The sequence below is a fragment of the Panthera leo genome, chromosome A1 (genome assembly GCF_018350215.1).
Source record: "Panthera leo isolate Ple1 chromosome A1, P.leo_Ple1_pat1.1, whole genome shotgun sequence".
NCBI classification, from domain to species: Eukaryota; Metazoa; Chordata; class Mammalia; order Carnivora; family Felidae; genus Panthera; species Panthera leo.
The window spans coordinates 164,125,726-164,137,756 of record NC_056679.1 but is presented as its reverse complement, the minus strand read 5'-3'; the positions used below and the strand labels follow the sequence as shown (position 1 = coordinate 164,137,756).

Below are 12,031 nucleotides of genomic sequence, written 5' to 3'. Positions count from 1 at the left end.
AAACAAAGTGAAAACTGAGTATTGCTTTCTGTCCGCCCTTGGGATGTGACCGCTGAATGCTGCTTCACATCTCTGGGAGGCAACCAAGCTGCTTGAACTGATTTTTCTAGTCAGCCCTTTGCCCCATGTGGTCTATTTTGATTCTATCAGCTTATGCCGAGGACGGAGGATACATGCCCTTGAGTGAACACCCAATGCCAATTTGAGTCCATTTTCTTCCCTTGTTTTAGCCAAGCGTGGCTCCTGTCTCAGACTCTCATTGCCTTTCCTTCTGCCACCACAGCTGGTTGCTGTCCTAGAGTTTTATCTCCCCCACTGACTAAAGTACAGGATTGATTTCTGCACTGGGAGGAAAGAATTTAATTGGTGAATAACAGTCACTTTTATTCCCTTGCATTCAGCGAATTTACAAGCTATCTCAGTATTTCAAAAAATAGGGCCTTCAGGCAGGAGTAGCATTGGAATCTGAGTATCAGCCATCTATCTACCTCAAGCACTCAGAGCCCAGTGAAGTTCAGTTGTTACTTAGAAAACCTTAATAGGCACCATGGGACCCTAACACAATCTCTCTTTCACACACAGAAGCAGTCTGCCAACTTTCTAAAGAACAAAGACCCAGTACAGCAGCTCAGCTCTCCACTTTCCTTTCAAGCTCTGTTCCTGTTCATCTAATTTTTGTGTATCCCAAATTAAATTACTTAAGGCATATTCCCCACTAAAATTACAACTAAACTAATGCTATAGAAAAGAGAAATATTTGTCGGTCTTTCTCAGAAATTTAGGAATTGAATTAAGTATCAATACTTCTTTTTAAAAGAATATATTGGGGCCCATTGTATCCCAAGATTCAAATAGCAAGCGCAGCCCCTACACTAAGGGGAACAGAGGGAGCACCTAAAGGCTGTGCCTTCCTGCATGAAAATCCACAAGTTATCACCAGGTCATTCGATATGTTGGCTTAGCCACAGGGCCACCTCAGTTCTGTGCTAGAGAACCAAACAATATCAAACTGCCCTGCATGCTGGTATTGAAAAAAGCCAGCTGTGAATACTAACATACAAAAATAAATACAATGTCATAGGACATGGATCCACTGAATGAAGTAACAGAAGGATTTATTTTGTTCCTTTGATATAAGACAGAGAAAACTCACACTGAAAATCACATAGGAGAGAAGGTGAGTAGTATGAATGTGACATAAACTGAATGGGAATCTTGGAACCTGTGAATGGGAATCAAGGATGAATTAATATCTTTATAAACCTAACGGTCTCATTCCTACCCCTCACTTCCACTCTCACCCCCATTCGTATGTAATTTACAAATAATACTAAATTATACATTTGGTATAAAAATTATCCAGAGATGGATTTCCCCCCATAATGACAACTTATATTACTTCTTGAAATTTCAGTTAATAAATTTTCTCTAATATGTTCTTCTGCTGGTGTGCGAGGCATCTGCTAAAAATGCCAACAGGCTATTTGTTATTTCCACATCAACAGAAATAATATTTAAGAGTATGTGAAGATAAGAACGAAGTCACGCAAAGGTGGTAATTTTTATTGTGGTGGCACTCACGTTGTTGTTGTTGCTGTTGTTGTTGTTGTTGCTGTTGTTGTTGTTGTTTTGAGATGTTGTTAAGGATGAAACAGTAAGACAAAATTTGTGGAAGACACTAAGGCTACTCTTAAAAGACAGAAAAGAGACTTTTATAAATAACTAATAATTAATCAACTATGAACGGTTAAGGACAGCCCCCCCCACCCCAAGAATGTGCACTTTGGCATGTAGATTATTTTGAGCTGAAGGCACTTGAGACCCTGCAGGCTCAAGAGAAACTTTTGTCCCTCACTTAACCACACACAAGAATCTAAATTGAGGATCTTTCTCAGAATTAGGGTTTTTAGCAGAGATAAACTTTATCTGGGTGACCCATCTATACGACAGGGCAAACATCTAATTACCAAATACTGTTCTTCTTATTGCCTAGTTGAGTGCATTCCTCTTAAATCCCAGACCCCTACCCCATCTCCTTAATTCAGAATGACATATACACCTCATTTTGCCTGTCATTGGAATTTCCATGTTTATGTAGATTCCCCATATGTACACCTATTAAATTCTATTTTCTCCTGTTTAGTTGCCTCATGTTCATGTGATTCTTAGTCCAGTTAGAAGGACCTTTGAGGGGACAGGAATTATTGCTTCTCAACAACTGTAATTTAGAACTGTGCTATATGAGCCAAGAGACATGTTACAGGAAAACAGAAACTAGATTCTTGCTTTATTTTGGGGAAGGAGGAAAGGTATTAGGGAAAGCTTGGGAAAAAGGAAGCATTTGAACCATGTCTTTGGTGTTGAGTGGTTTTTTGACAATTGAGTGGTTAGAGTAGGAGGACAGGGCCAGGATTAAATTCTAGTAGGATTAGTAAAGCAGAAAATGGAGAAAGCAGGCAGCATACAGGCTGTATCTGTTTGCTATCAATGTTATTAAGACAACTACTGAATTCTTTTTTTCTGATTTTCTTATAACATAAACTTCTGATAAATAATTTATTCTTCAAAAAGGACCTTTTCACTATAGATTAGCCAGTAGAATATAAAGTTACATTTTTCTAATGAAGATGACAAAACCGAACCAAAAACAAACAAACAAACAAAACCATTAATAGCATTGAGCCACTTCAAATATCCTGAGACAAGTTTAAACCTTTATCAACTTACAATGGAACTTCCTTTTAAAATTTTGCCAGAGTGGGGCACCTGGGTGGTTCAGTTGGTTGAACTTCAGACTTTGGCTCAGGTCATGATCTCACAGTTCATGGGTTTGAGCCCCATGTTGGGCTCTGTGCTGACAGTTCAGAGCCTGGAGTCTGCTTCCCTCTCTCTGCTCCTTTCCTGCTCATACTCGCTCTATCTCTCTCTCAAAAATAAAGAAACATTAAAAAAATTTTTAAATAAAATACAATTTTGCCAGAGTACAAATAATTTTATCTGTTAAGCAGAAGACACAACAAGAACTAACATTCTAAATTTTATGACATAATTCTGACCAACAGAAATGACAGAATAGTAGAAAAAGAGCAGACTTGTTATGAAGATATAGTTTGGGGCCTGCCAATTAAAAATATGTACTTATGGGCAAAGATTCTACATCTCTGTTTTACCATATGTACAATGAAATAAAAATGATCTATGTAGGGGAAGAAAAATAATTTTTCCTCTACCCTTCAAGTTTCTTCACTGAGATGCCCCCCCCCCCCAATAATATAAGATACATTAACAGGAGAAAAACAAATAGAAGTTTAGTAACACATGTACCTCCAGTATACATGAGAGATACCCTGGAAAACTGAGTAACTACCCAAAATGGCCCAAGTTACCACCTTAAATTCCATCTCCAGCTAAAGACAAAAGAAGATGTTGGGGTGGTAGGGGCCAGTTATGGGAGATTATCAAGAAAAGCACAGTAAACAAGGGTAAGGTTGCTATGGAGATTTAAGTCCTTGCCTTCTTCATTAATAGCAGTTGCTAGAGATTTGGAGTCATCCTTCACTTCCTGTTACAGAGAGGGATTTCCCCTATATGTATAAACGTCTCTTACGAAAGGGTAACTTCTACTGTTTTCAGTTTTTCCTGTCTGCTGTTCCCTAAAAATAATCAGCCTAAAATAACTCACGTGCCAAAAAGAAATATTTTGAGGTAGATTCTGCACACCTTCATCTACTTTTCAACGGTGTGCATTGTTCAAAGTACATATCTCATATATTGTTGGCATTATTATTATTGAATATATAAAGTCACTAAGCCACCTAAAGTTCATAATAAACACCTAAAGTTAGTCCAGACTTCAGAAAAACAATTCAAACCATTCAGAGAAAAGATGCATATGTCTTTACAGCCATAGATTCTGAACAGAAATAAACATTTAGAGAAATAGAATACAGCAAAAAATAAATAAATAAATAAATTCTAAGTTTACAATCTTGACTCAATTTGGTCCATATGCCCATGCTATTTTCTTTTGCTGAATTTTCCTTTTTACTTATTCAAATTATATTATTTAACAAATCAGGCAGGAATTGCTTCCGTATGGCTAATCTAATCTTTGCTTTCTTCCCGCATGGAACTGTTATTTTCCTTTATTCATTTTTGCATTGTCTCTCTTTCCTCTTTTTTTTTCTTTTCCTCTTTTATTATTAGAAACCAGTGGTTTGCTGAAACATTGGAGAAAGCACAGAATGCTGGTAACTAATACTGCACCCTGCTCCTGAAAGATACCCACTTACAGATGTCACTGAGCCACACAAACATGGATAAGGGTAAGAAAAGTGCATCACAAATACCTCATTTGAGTTTCTCCACTCCAAGTAAAGCTAACACTAAGACCTATATGTCATGAAGCTACATCAGCAGCAGTTTCAACTCCCTGAGGACAAGGACCAAAATATCCATTATTGAAGTAAGAAGTCTATTTCCATTTTGCACTTCAGCTCTCTATTTCTGTATAAAAAATACATTAAGAATCATGCAAGTATATACTCTGCTTTTCATTCAGATAATTTTGCATGAATTATCTCAGGGCAAAAATATAAGTTAAATCCAAATGCATAAAAACAACTGCAGTGAATAATAAAATGGCACTTAAAGTATAGACTTAAGCTGTCAACATATCCCTCAGTAGTTTACTTTACTATCAACCTAGTAAAGCGTATATAAAAAAAAGTGGTACACTATTTTGCCCTTAAAGGTTAGATTATGACATATACTAAAAGCATGACTGTTCTCGAAGCATAAAGTTGCATGCCAACGTATGTATTCTCTGCCTTCAGTTCTATAAAATGTATATTTAGAGTGGTTATCAGAAATACCAACTGATTGCAATATTCGTAACAATAAAAGAATCATTTTCTAAAATAAGGCCCATATCATGGAAACACTAATTTTAGTATTTCCTAAAATTAATGTGGGAGGAAGGGTGTGTCTGTGTGTGTATCTTTAAAGGGTATTACCGCGAAAGAGAAAATGTATATACCAAAGTAACAATAAGAAAATGTCTGTATTCAAAAAGAGGTAAAGGTAAAGTAAAAAGGCTCTGTTCTTAGAAAATCATTGACCCCCTTACCCTCCTCACATATGCTCTGATTAGCTCAATAGCAATCTTTAATCCAAAGTCTTCAACCTTGAAAAAGCACTCATCTCTATGCAAAGCAATTAGGGAAAAAGTGTTCCCTGCACAAAGTAGTTTCTCAATAATGATGCTTTGGCTATCCAGAACAACATGGATAGGAGACAGGCATTAATGAGTCAGGTCTGCTGGAAATAGCACACATTTTAGAAATCAAAGGTTTTGCTAGAAAGGGCATAATTCCATCTCTGAAGGTCACAGAGTCCTTCACATTCACTTCATTTCTGGATATTGTATGCTGAAATTACAATCATCCTCCTAAGCCTGGTTAGCATCTGCTGAACCAGGTCAGCAAAAGGAATCCAACTTTAACACAACTGAAATTCTAATTATTTGTACATGGTCATTATTTCTGGGGAAATTATTGCAGGGGCACATATCTGTCTAAATATGTCCATTGAATTTTTATTTTCTGCTCTTTTGCTCTCAAGCATATTGCCGTTGCTGGAACAACTTACCAAGAAAAACTAAAAAAAATTCTAAATCCTTCAAAAAAAAATAGTAAAGCCGGAATACTAGTCTGAAATAGACCTACACTCCCAAACCAAGCATTAGTACTAAAATTTATGTTAAATTTTATAACCTTATACTATAGTTTAAGTTGAAAGTTCAAGACATGCACTGTAGTTTCTTCCAAAAATGGCCACGATAAGATTTCTGGTCCCATATGCTTTTCCAGAACTTTGCCACTCTCTCACCAAGAGGTGTGGTCTATTTCCCCTCCCTTTGAAATTGAGCAGGACTCTGCCACTGCCTTGACAAAGAGAATATAGGAAGAGGTGTTGTGTGACTTCTGAGAGTAGGTAAAAAAAAAAAAAAAAAAGAAGGCAATTCAGCCTTTGCTGGTTTCCCTCTCTTTCTCTGGGTATGAGCCTTGGGAGCCTTCTGCCAATTTGTAAGAAGTCCTGCTACCCTAAAGCCACCAAGTTGGCAAGATCACATAGAGTGACAAGAGACAGAGATGCCCAGAGAAACCTTCAAATAATTCCAGTCTCTAGTCTTCGAATCTTCCAGCTGGGTCCTACACATTATGGAGCAGAGACAAACCAGCCCACCATGCATTGAAAATATTTCTGACCCACAGAATCGCTGAAAATGATAAATGATGTTTTGTGTTACTAAAGTTTTAGGAAGTTTTATTATACCATTATAATAATTAGAACACTTCCATAAAAGAAATAAAGAGCAGGGGTGCCTGGATGACTCAGTTAGCGTCCCACTCCACTCAGGTCATGATCTCGTGGTTCGTGGGTTTGAGCCCGTGTCAGGCTTCATGCTAACAGCTCAGAGTCTACAGCCTGCTTTGGATTCTGTGTCTCCCCCTCTCTCTGCCCCTCCCTCACTCGCTCTCTCTCTCTCTCTCTCAAAAACAAATAAACATTTAAAAAATTTAATAAGAAAATGTATTAATTATTGAAAAATAAATATAGAGCAAACTTGGGGCAAATGTTCCATTTACTGCATCTGTCTCTTGCCTTCATTTTTACTGCCTTTGAAGAATAGTGTAAACTTTCCAAATCAGTATTAAATTCCTTAATGAAATGGAACTGCATGTCCTATCAAATATACAAATATGAATGATATAATGCCCATTAAATACTTTGAACTATCAGTAAGATCAAAGTATATGTAAAATCTTCCCAAAGGAGACCGAAAGATCTGCCATTTGCCCACATTTTCTGGGACAACACCCATCACACCTCTTCCCATACATATACACACTACCTTTAATATGGCCAACAGATAAAACAAAAGACAAGATAGATACATGTCTCTCTTATTCTTCATTCTTACATCCAAATGTAGGAGCCAAAAGTAGGCTGCCTCTAAATGGGCCACTTTGACATATTGATTATTTCAAATAAAAGTTACTTAAGAGACAGTCTAGGCAAGAAAGACACTCAGGCCCTTCTCTGTACCCCTGGAAACAGGAAATAAAACTCTCATGTGAAAGGTACCCTCCCTGAAGCAAGAAATAAAGAGACATCTTTATCATCAGAGATGGGAAATTTAGAGCTGAGAAGGCTGTATAAACAACCTTTATTTACTTCTTACCAATTTATGCCACAACCCAAATTCTGTTTAAAATTCCTTACTAATTGGAGCTGCCAAAGTTAAGTTTTCTTTGTTTTGTCAAGTCCTCACAGAAGTATTGTCTCTTTGTCTAAAAAGTACAAAACTTCCAGCCTTGGTCATTTCTTTAGGATTCAATTTCATTATTGAGCCCCTGTGCACATGTAATAAAACTTTGGTTCTCTGTTAATCTCTCCCTCCAAAAGATGCTGAGGGTAAAGAAAAAGCTTTCCCTGCCTTCACAACATTCCAGCTTCTTGTCCCTGAGAGTAAAGTCCAAGCAAGAGAAATTAGTAACTTGAGGGGACTGTCAGAAGAAATTGATAACCTTCAATGACAAATCTCTAAACAGAGAGAAGTAATAGTTTAATGAAAGATTTGCTCATTACCTAACTTCCAATTAAAAAATGAAGGTTGACACCAAAGTTTTGCAATTCTTACATATTTGCAATCATCATCATAGTGACAGATTTTTTTAAGGATGTATTAAGCACAGACACTTCCTCAAAGAATTTCAGGGAATAAGAAAAATGATAGTCTTAATTTCTCTGAAACTAATGTTTTATTAATCTTGTAAGTCTGAAAAACTGTTCATCTGAAAACAATCTCATTTATAATAGCATTAAAAAAGAACAAAATACTTAGGAATAAATTTGACCAAGGAGGTAAAAGATCTATCCACTGAAAATTATAAGATCAGTGAAATAAGTTGAAGAAGAAGCAAATAAATAGAAAGATATGCTATGCTCTAAATTAGAAAAATTCATGTTGTTAAAATGTACACACTATATAAAGTGATCTACAGATTTAATTCAATTCCTATCAAAATTCTAAAGTCATTTTTCACAGAAATAAAAAAAAAATCCTAAAATTTGTAAGAATCACAAAAGACCCTGAAGAGCCAAAGCAATCTTGAGAAGAGCAAAGCTGTAGGCATCACACTTCCTGACTTCAAACAATATTACAAACTACCGTAATCAAAACAGTATGGTAGCGGCATAGGGGTACACACATAGACCAACAGAACAGAATCAGAACCTAGAAATAAATCCACACATACATGGTTAATTAATTTATGACAAATGAGCCAAGAATATTCAGTAGGGAAAGGATAGTCTTTTTAATAAATGGTGTTAGAAAAACTGGATTGCCACATGCAAAAGAGTGAAACTGGACATTTTTGTGAAATCACACACACATATATATATTATATATGTATGTCATATATATATATATATATATATATATATATATATATATATACACACACACAAAGATACATATAATGGGATATTATTTAGCCTTAAAAAGAAAGAAATCATGTTATTTGTGGCAATATTGATGAAAATGGAGAGCATTATGCTAAGTGAAATAAGGCAAACAAAGAAAGATGAATACTGCATGGTATCACTCATAAGTGGAATTTTTAAACAAAAGGTCAAATTCATAGAAACAAAGTGGAAAAGTAATTGCTAGGGGCTGGAGGAGGTTGGTAGAAGGGTACAAACTTTCAATTATAAGATGTATAAGGTTTGAGTATCTAATGTGTGACTATAGTTGATAATATTATATTGTATAATTGAAATTTGCTAAGAGAGTAGAACCTAAATATTCTCACACACACAAACTCACACAGACTCACCCTATGGCACATCAACAAGTCCCCAGAACATGTGCTGAGGCATCCCCAGGGCCAGCGGTACCAGAGAGCTCTGCGTGAACATGAAGAGTGTCAGAAGCAGGGTGTGGAGTGTGTGTCTGCCTGCCTCCTTCACAAAAGGAGACCGAGGGAAGACCAGACGGACAGCTCCAGGCCACCTCGCCTGAGAGAAGCCTTCTGGGAACCTGCATCCAGCAATGACAATGCAACTGTAAGTGACAGTGATGACAGCATGACAGACCTCTAACCACCGGAATTGTTCACCAGAAAGGACCTGGGAGGGACTGAGCATAGCGACAGCACCAATGACTTTTTGACAGAAGAGGAGGACAAGAAGCCATGACACCCAACAGAGAAAGGCCCTGGGGACAGAGAAGAGATGGAAATGGACTGGGAACTGGCCCTCAAGCATGGGAGGAGATAGTTGGGTTCACTGAAAAAGTTCAAAAGTCATCACCATACACCTAAGAGCTTCAGCTCTTTTAAACAGTCATGTTAATAAACGGCTGCTGGAGAAAAACAAAAATTAAATAAATAAATAAATAAATAAATAAATAAATAAATAAAATAATTGTTATAATGTATATGTATATCAAGTCACCACATTGTACATATTGAATATCTTACTACTTTTCAATTATAAATCAAAAACTGAGAAGTTATTTAAAGAAAAACAATAAACTATCTTATGGTTATTCTGCAAACATTATAGAGCGACTAAAATGTGCAGTGGGAAATTCTAGGTATTTTGGGGTATGAGGAATCTTTCAGAGAAGTATAGTACAGGAGATAAGGTCTTCCCATAAATAACATAGAAAATGATGAAATAAAGAAAAACAGATAGGGTTTTTCAGATATTAGAGAGATTGCTTCCCTATGTAGGAGAACAGTCATGAAAGGTCTCATCAATGGATAGCAAACTGAATATTTGGGGAAGAAAATTCCGTGAAGAAAAATTAACATGTATAAAAGCTCAGAATTTGGAAAACATCATCGAGATCAAGAGTGGATAAAATGGAAATGGGATTGGAAAGGTAAAATAGGATTAATATTAAGGGGAAATATTAAGGTGGGAGATTGGAGTCTTTGAATGATAGGAAAAGTCTGAATTGATTATTTAAGAAACAGAAAACAATTGAAGATTTCTGAACAAGGGAATGACATAATATGGGTTGTACTTCAAGAACAGTGATGCTTTTTGCTTATATGGCACTTTATCATTAAAAAGCATCCCAATGTATTTTACCTCATGTTTGTATCACAAACCTCTATGAGGCATGTAGAGAAGAGATTATTATCAAATAATCCACCCCAAGTCATAGTGTTATTTGGTGGCATAAGCCAGACTCAGAGCCAAGCTGTTACTAAGGTACAGCAGCAGGCTCTCTACTAAAATGCAAAGTGAGCTAGTTGGTGGTGTATGAAGACGAACTGACAAGTCAGGGAGGCTGTGAAATAATCCCTGTGAAAGATGATCAAAGTGGGGACAAGATGAGACTTGTCTCCGTGATACAGGAAGCAAAATTATCCAGGTAGAAGAATTTAAACGGCATTCTTCACTGGAAAGCAGCAATTGTAAAACCGTTGAATTTTGTTTCATATGTACTGCCTTCAGTAAATCATCCTATGACTCTCCAGTTTATAAAAAGAGACTTTATGAAGCTCTTAGTAACTAAATTACCAGCATAGAGAATTAAATGGAAAATATACACATTCCTTCCTACAAAATAAAATCTTAACAAATTCTTATTTCAGGAAGTTTATTTTAACACTGGATTATGAAAATATCATGCTCTGACACTTACAGTGGAATGATATCAAAGCACAGTATTACAAAGGTTTTAAAATATTCAAAACATTCTAACAAGAGTAAAATTCTCCTTTGTATTCACTTCAATCACCATAAGGAAAATCACCACAAAGTAAAAGGATAAAGTGCTTCTTTTTCTTTCTCCTAAACCTTAAAACAATTCAAAAAAGTCCCATCAACAGTTTGGACTTATACATACAGATCTAATTAAAAAGCCTAGAAGTGCAGGCCAAGCTAAGTCTTAAGCATTTGAAATTGCTAAAAATCGATACGAAATTAACATGGTAAACTATGGTTAGTCTTGAAGATCTTTGCAAATTTACAAAATGCTTCCAAATCATGGCAGCTCATCTCAAATGTTCCAAGGAAGCAAGACAGTTTTGCCATATTTCTATTTTCCCATGAATGGTAATGATAATTATTCCCCCTTCCTCCTGAGTGGCTTGTGCTGTGCCTTATTACAAAGGGGGAAAACAATGATTTATAAACATTGGGCCAAAGAGAAACAGGGCCAAATGGATATACCTGAGCACCAAGAGTCCCCAGGGCAGAATAAATGTCCAGGATTTCCACAGAGTATGGGCAGAGTTTCAAGAGCTATTTGAACAGAAAATGAACTAAAACAATTAAAATGTTGATGCATTTTAACTGACACAAAATCACCTTCTCTCCTTCTTAACAACTCTGCCAAAGCTATCTTCACAAGCAAATGTCAGGAGGCACAGTTCACAGTTAAGTCGACAATCAAACAAGAACAGCTGCATGTGTCTGGCACATTGGAGACTCCGAGAGCATTTACTAAACAGACAACCGGGGAGCCACATTTGGTAAGTAAGGACAGTACCCACCTTGAAGTTCATGAGAAGATATTCTACCAAAGTCCAAGAGAAAGGGGAAAGAATGTTTACTCCCAGGAATGAAAGCATTCACACTGGCACGCGTGTGAGCCTCATCCTGTGACACTCAGAGCTCTTAGGGCATTCATTTTCAATCTCTCCCAGATGCAACTTTATAGGTCAGAAATACCTAATGCTGGATATGCTAAGTGGGCCCTTCTGTCTTAACAAGACCACCAACTGTACTGAAGGAAGTGCCTCAAATAATGAGGGAGAGAAGTGCCATCAGTGTTTCTCCCTTTATTGTAATACTATCACAGTCACTTTATCACTCAGATACCATTTTTTAAAAAGAACTCATTGAACACCGCAGAAAATACTCTTCTGCCTACTGAAAAGTATGCTGATTGGAACTCAATTGGCTTAATCTTTTTAGTGTTTTGATCTTAAGGGTTTTTATT

General features: G+C 36.5%; 1 pseudogene; it reads left to right on the top strand.

The window, feature by feature from the left end:
- Positions 1-9,423, top strand: part of LOC122230305 — a 66,607-nt pseudogene extending 57,184 nt beyond the window's left edge.
- Positions 9,424-12,031: the final 2,608 nt, after the last annotated feature.